The sequence below is a fragment of the Bactrocera tryoni genome, chromosome 5, assembly GCF_016617805.1.
Source record: "Bactrocera tryoni isolate S06 chromosome 5, CSIRO_BtryS06_freeze2, whole genome shotgun sequence".
Taxonomy (NCBI): Eukaryota; Metazoa; Arthropoda; class Insecta; order Diptera; family Tephritidae; genus Bactrocera; species Bactrocera tryoni.
The window spans coordinates 64588242-64595753 of record NC_052503.1 but is presented as its reverse complement, the minus strand read 5'-3'; the positions used below and the strand labels follow the sequence as shown (position 1 = coordinate 64595753).

The 7512-nt window shown below is 36.1% G+C and overlaps 1 pseudogene; it reads left to right on the top strand.

The window, feature by feature from the left end:
• Nucleotides 1-2723: 2723 nt before the first annotated feature.
• On the top strand, nt 2724-3626 carry LOC120778397 (annotated as a pseudogene).
• The last annotated feature ends 3886 nt before the right edge of the window (nt 3627-7512 follow it).

Here is a 7512-nt window from a genome sequence, read left to right as displayed (position 1 = left end):
TACCATTATATTACGAACCTTAATAATCAAGCTCGAAACCATTACGAGTTCTGCTATATATATTCTGGCCTAGGGCAACACTAAGTGTTGCCAGGTGCAATCTCACATTTCCCTTGGAAAGTTTGACGTATTTTAGCATAACATCACTCAGAACGTTTTGTCATTTAATCGTGAATTGTTTTATTTACAGGGAATTAAAAAATTCATCTCGGCCAAAAAATGGAATTAACTCGTGAACATTTTCGTGCGATCATTTTCACAACTTTCGACGTGGATTATCACGACAAGAGTGCATCGATGAACTAAAATCTTTGTATGGCTATGAAGCACCATCCTATAGCACTGTGAAAAACTGGTACAACGAATTCAATCGTGGCCGACGCTCGCTCAAAGACGAATTCCGTGAAGGTCGTCCAAAACAGCCGTTGTGCCAGAAAACATCGATGCCGTACGTGAACTGATAATGCAAGACCGTCATGTAACATACCTTCAGATAGAGGCATGCCTATGCATTTCTCCCACCAGCATACATTCGATATTGCATGAACACCTGGCCGTAAAAAAGGTTTGTTCTCGTTGGATCCCGCACAATTTGACAATCGTTCAAAAAAAGGCTCGTGTGGATTGGTGTAAAGAAATGCTGAAAAAATACGATCGCGGTGCTTCAAAAGAGGTTTATAAGATCGTCACAGGTGACGAATCATGGATCTATGCGTATGAGCCCGAAACAAAACAGCAATCGACAAAAAAAAAATAAAAAATAAAAAAATAACCATTTTCGTTGATAAATATGCCTATTTACATTATTAGGCCAGAAATATATATAGCCACCTACGTAATATATTTCTTTACAGTACACGGAAAAATTTTAAGTATATCAAATATAGTATCATATAACATTTCTTGTCTTGAAGCTAGTTAAAATTTTAATATTTTCCAATAATAAAAGCTTTTATATTTTGGCAGCTTTTGTATTTTTGGCATCTTAGCATCTTTTCACCTAACTTTTCTTTCCTTTGTCTATCAAGTTAGCTTCAGATCTAATAATTAACTATTTATTTCCAGTACACAGCTTTGATTAAGAGTGGTTTGATATACTTCTAAAAATACTAGTAGAACTTCCCAAATTAATTTTAAGTCAAATATCAAAAGCTACTCCACAAAATAATACCAAAATCTTCGCCAAATATTCAGTAAAAATAAAAATACCAATAAGAGCAACTCGCTTATAAGACTATAAACGCAAAAAAAGCCATAAAATATCAAGAAGCAGTTGCGCATTCTATCCTTTATTTAAATAGCTGACATAAGTTCCGGATTGAAAGCATATTATTAAACGATATTGTTAGGCAATGCCATAGCTTATGCTATTGCAGCAATACACCGCAATAAAAGTTTCACACTTGACGCAATATTTTTGTAAAATATATAAAAAGAATTGCTGAAACTTCACACAATTCGCCAACAAGTCTGCGCCGACTAATTGCATGCGAAAAATATATTTAATATGCAGCAAGAATTATGCATAATTACACACACAGTGAACTGACATCACCGCCTTAATTTGAACGCCAGTTGATTTTTCCACCGCCAATGGGTGACTGCAAACTTAATTTATGCGCATGCGCTGTAAATATGCAAATATGAAACCATTCAACGCAGACTCATTTAAAACTTCAATTTAACAAGCGCATAGCAAACGCTATGAAAACAATTAACTCGACAACAAAAGCAAAATTTATTTAAATCAACGCGAATATTATAAACTCATAATTTGTTTAAGAAGGGAGTAGAGGCGCTTTGATGGTTAAAATGGCAGTAATTGCAAAAAAATTATGCAAAGTAAGTAAATACATTTATATATATACATATATACTTATATATAATTATATGTACTTGACAGCACATTGCAAAAACATTGTTGCATCGCTTGCCGCTTCACTTCCTTATTGTTAGTTGGCGAGCTCATTGTCTAGACAAACCGGCAGCCATACCAGACTGGAACTGCCCCAGCAACGGCAGCCACAGCCTCCAATATTTGTGGCAAACGAGCGTTTGAGCTAATGAGGAAATCATAACGCGACTAGTAATATACATATGGATGCATATACATATACAAGTATGTGCTGTGCTTGCTGCTGTAGAGTGGCTATAAAGCGTAGATTTGCGTTTATTAAAAATGCTTAGAAATGAAACATTTTCATTAGTTGGAACTTGACAGCGCCAATTTTGTACGATGATCATATATACAATTTTCAAAATAAATGTGCCACGATTTTTTTTGTTATAGTAATTTTTGTAACTACTCTTGCTACTTTTTGTTAATTAGTTTTTTAGTTTTGTTTATGTAACGGGTGTACATGTCATGTCAGGGTTATATATATATATATATATATATATATATATATATAAATAAATGATCAAGATCACAAGAAAAGGTGAAATCCCTTCTGTATGTCCGTCCGTCCGTCCGTACATACAAGCTGTAATTTGAGTAAAAAAGAGATATCTTTATTGCACAATATTTCCAGGCTATTTATAAAATAATGTTTCGTCTACACCATGATTCAGTTAAATGTTTGCAAAGGGAAATAATACCATGTCTTCGCCACAACCGTCAATATTCTATATGGAGGCGTACATTATTGTATTTTGGATCAAGCAGTAGTTTTTAAAAAAATTTGTTCAGGGAAAGAAATAGCATTTCACCAAGAACATGTTTGATGCTGCTACAATACCGCAGTCTCTCGGAAGTTACAAGTGCGCCTACTATACCTGCGACACAAGTGCATTCACCGTTCCCAGGAATTTGGCAGGATACACTGACAACGATCCATGATTACAGCGTATTGACCTGGTGGGCCTCCATTGTTGTATCCTCAATACTATTTCGCACCTCAATAACACTTCCATTGGCAATATATCAACATAAAATTATGGCGCGATTAGAGCGGTTGGCTTTGGAAATGCCGAACTAAAAAAGAGGCGGCACTAGCCATGAAAAAATTCAATTGGACTGATAAACAAACCAGACTTGTTTATAACCGGTCGTTAAAAAAACAGTGGAATGCATTGGTAGTGGGGGACAATTGTCATCCAGCAAAAACATTTATCGTGCTATGGGGTCAAATACCGTTATGGATATGTGAATCCGTAGCATTAAGAAATCTTGTTCATATGATGCCTGATCCAACAACATTACAGGCACAAATTATTTTGGTTGGAAACCGAATTTAACAGAAGTTCATATATTTTGCCCGTCACCTTGTCATGGTGTAATAAATTTAGCCATAATAGAAATGCAAACTGTTCTACGAAACTGTCCCACTACCCGGTTGCAAAAATATGCGACTAATGTTTTTCGAGTATTGACCGCAGCAATGGTTCCTGTGGCCTGTTCTGTACCATCGGCTCTTCGCCTATACTGGGTTGCTTCAAGTAGTTATAGTTTAGCACAAAATCTGCCGCTCACTGCACCTATTGTACGACGTTCAGTTGGTATTACGCATACGAATTCAGAAATAGCGAATCCGTATGAAAGAATATGGCTAAGGATGAAAGCAATAACATCAAAAAGCTGAGGAAAAAATTCAAGTGTAACACAAAATGAGACCAAGTCGAGATAGATTTATTTGGCTAACGCAAGGGAAATTTTCCGCAGTGTCGGTTTTACTTTTAATTATATGTGTAAGAAAAAAATTTGTGTACGATGTAAATCAAATCCTAAATTGTGAGTTAGATGGAAATAAACAGCATAGAAGGCACAAATCTTGAAATCTTGAAGAATTATGAAATTTGGTATACGAGTTCCTTATCGCAAAAGGAAAATTAAGAGTTTGTAGATGTGCGTAATCGGACCACTGCCACACCCACAAAACGCCAATAACCGAATACATTTAAAGTGCCAAAACTAAGATCTAAATTAAGATATAAAACTGTAACTCGACTAAATTTAGTACCTAAAATTGGGCAAAAGCATATCCTAGCTATATAACATATGAAAGTGAACTAAAATTTTTGAGACGAGTATAGTTCCACCAGCGATAGTTAAGAGATTTATGGATTACGCTCTTGAACCATAGAACCCCTTTCTCAATACTAGATTTCACTAGAAATACTTATAAAAACCGGTTTTGGAATTATTCTGATATAATTTTTATTCAAATCTGGTAATATAGAATCCTTAAATGCAGACTCGCTATGCCCAACATGGCGAGAAATGGTCTGAGTCAACTCCGATAGCTTCAAAGGCTATTTCTTGTCATTATACTGCTCGCTGTCATTGCAGTTTGACCTCTCATCCTTAAATTTGTAAGCGTCTACGCTATGCAGTTAAATTTATGGTAACATTATATGAGAAAAAAGTTATTATTATAGTGGTAAAGCTTTGGAGCAATCTAGCGCTGTGCGACTTTGCCAATTAATAAGATTTGTACTAGTTCTTGGTTTGATTCGTTGTACTTAATATTTGCTGCTAAAGTTTACCTATAAATGACTCTGTTTGTCTCATTTGTCCACCTGCAGAAAGGGATCTCTAAAAACACTAAAGCAAGGTTTCGAGATGTATAGTTTCACGGGGTGAAAAAAAGAGAACTTAAGCGTTTTAGTTAAGCCAATGGATTAATCTAAAAATTTAAGGGATTTATTAAGATAATATATGTGAATTATCAAAGAAAAGGTAACTATTTATCTGACTAAGAAATTTTGTGGCTTTTGATAAAAAACGCAGTTCGCAGAGGGACCTCGTAAGGCTCTTTCTTATTACTAATCGACAAAAAAAAAAACATAAGAACGATAGTTTCTTGAACGATGAAGATTTAGATCTCAAACCTCCTTCACAACAGCGATGATACTTAAGACTTGTCAGCCCAAGGACTGGAACTAAACTCAGACTGTTCAAGTTGTCCTCAAATCCGTCTAACCAAATCTTTGAACATACGAGAGCGCGGAATTGATGGCTATCAGTAAAGTGTTTCGAGTTGCCAGGCCCACAGAAGTTGAACCTAAAGACAACAATAATAAAAACAGGACTTCCCTTCAACATATGAGTTCCTGCGCCACACAAACTGACCGCTCATTTAATGTGGCGTTTTTATGCCGCGTGTGGTCCAGGCACCCCTAAGTGATGGAACGCAGTGTAAAATAAAATAATTATTAAGCAATTAGAGCACAAATAACCAAACACACGAAGAAGTACGTCAACTGAGTGTCTACACACAAATGTGCTTACCACGCCGCCTAATTGATTCGCATAAGCGCGTTCGTAGCCACAAGCGCTTGCGCATGCCGCGCTATTAATGAGACACATTCGCGCGCATATGTGTGCATGTATGAGTTGGGAGTTGAAGCCCGTCTGGTGACCAAGCTGCGACAGGCGTGAAACCTGGCTAAATTGAATGTGCTTTCTGACGCCTTGGGTAAGTGCGCGACACATGCGCACAAACACCACACACATACACATAAGTAACCGCATTAAGCGACAAACTGTAGCATCGGCAGTTTAGTGGACGCAGAAAGCAAAAAATTTAACAGCAACAACAACCACTTGTAACGCGACAACTTGTAAGTAAATCACTTAAATTGTGCCGCAAGTGGCAAATGACCGTCATCAGGTGGCGTAATGATGTCGCTCGTTTTGTTGCACTCGCACTTTTTATCTGCCGCTTAATTCATGCGTTTAATTTTGCTTGCTATGTGAGTTGTTATTGTTGTTGTTGGTAACATTCAATTTTGTGTTTTTGCACTGATTTTTCTACATTTGCGAGCATTACATTTAACTTACTTTTTATGCCACTTACATTTGACCTGCAGGTGGAGGCACGTTATAATAAATAATATACAAAAGCACTTTTTGTGTACTTTCCTCTATGAGACATCTCTGAGTGCGCTTATAACTGTCGTTTGGTGACGACGTTTGCAAAAATATCTCGTCATGAAAATTAAATGCTGAAATCATTTCTTCTTCGCATTTTAATCGCTGAAATCAAGTTTGTTAGTCATTTGGCTCTAACAAGATATAGGATATCCAATCAAGAGTAGTATAATATAATAAAAAAAAACTTATTTAATACACATATTATATTAAATCTTTCGTGAATTAAGTTTTATAAATCATGAGTCTACAACTTTGCTTCCGCCATTTTTTTTTTTGTAAATTTAAGGCTGTATTGTATAAAAACGGTTACAAAAATGTTATTCAAAATATTGTCCGTCGCTAGCTACTACTTTTGGCCATCTTTCTGGCAGCATGCGTATTCCATGACGAAAGAACTTCTCATCTTTCGAGTTGATCCATGTATCAATCCAATTTTTGACTTCTTCATAAGAACTGAACTGCTCGTTAGCTAGACCGCGTGCCATCGATCGGAACAAGTGGTAGTCAGATGGCGCAACGTCTAGAGAATACGGCGGAGTAAGATCTTCTATTTCAGCGTCTCCAAATATTTTTTGACCACCTTTGCGACGTGAGGCCGAGCATTGTCATGCTGGAGAATGACTTTATTGTGTCTTTCCTCGTATTGTGGCCATTTTTCTTTTAGTGCTCGGCTCAAACGCATCAATTGCGTTCGGTATCGATCTCCTGTGTTGATTTCACTTGGTTTCAAGTCGTAAGGAACCCAGTTTCCTTGTTTCTGAATCATCCCCATGGCTTTGAGGCGTTTTGATACGGCTTGCTATGTTAAGCCTGATAAATATGATTTTATGATGTCATAATGCTGTTTCAGTTTCAATTTCGAAAGCAGTCCTTTGTGACAAACTTTATCGAACGCTTTTGCAACATCCAAAAATACGATAGAACAAAATATTTTTTTGACAAAAGCTTTTTCAATAATGGGTGTAATTCTGTCAATTTGATTAATCGTAGAATTGTTATGCGCTGTAATTATGGTTTTTCATTCTTTTATTTAATTAAGACGTTTTATGAGAATTTTTTTAAAACGCTTCAATATTATCAGTAGAAGTGATGTGGGGGAAAAGATTCCGCATGTCCTGGTTTGGCTGGCTTTGCAATCATGATAACTTCAGCAAATTTCCAAAAAATTGGCACGAATTTAAGATGAAAAGCAGGGTTAAAATGCTCGTTATTTTAACTATACTTATTCGAGATTAACTCCTAAATACACAATATAAAGATGTTCGCACTTCGGTTGACTTTATACCTTATAAAACGGTAAACATGTGCGATATCTTAAAGATACTTTGTGTTTTTGTGCTAAAATCGCCTTAATACTATCTTTAGCACAGTTTACCAAACACATATCTGATAAGACGATTGGTTTCGATTCCCGCTTTTCTAACCAACTGACTAAATATGTGAGGGCCATATTTTATAAACTTTACCAATAGGAAATGAGTCTTTAGTACCAAGCTTAATCTGTATATCATTAGCAGATAGGTAAGGGGCATCTGTACTGTGTGTCAGTATTTTTTTTCTTAAGGGGCTATACCAGTATGACACTTTCAAAAAACAATTTTTTTTCTTATTTGCTTTTTGGATAACTTATATCTCCA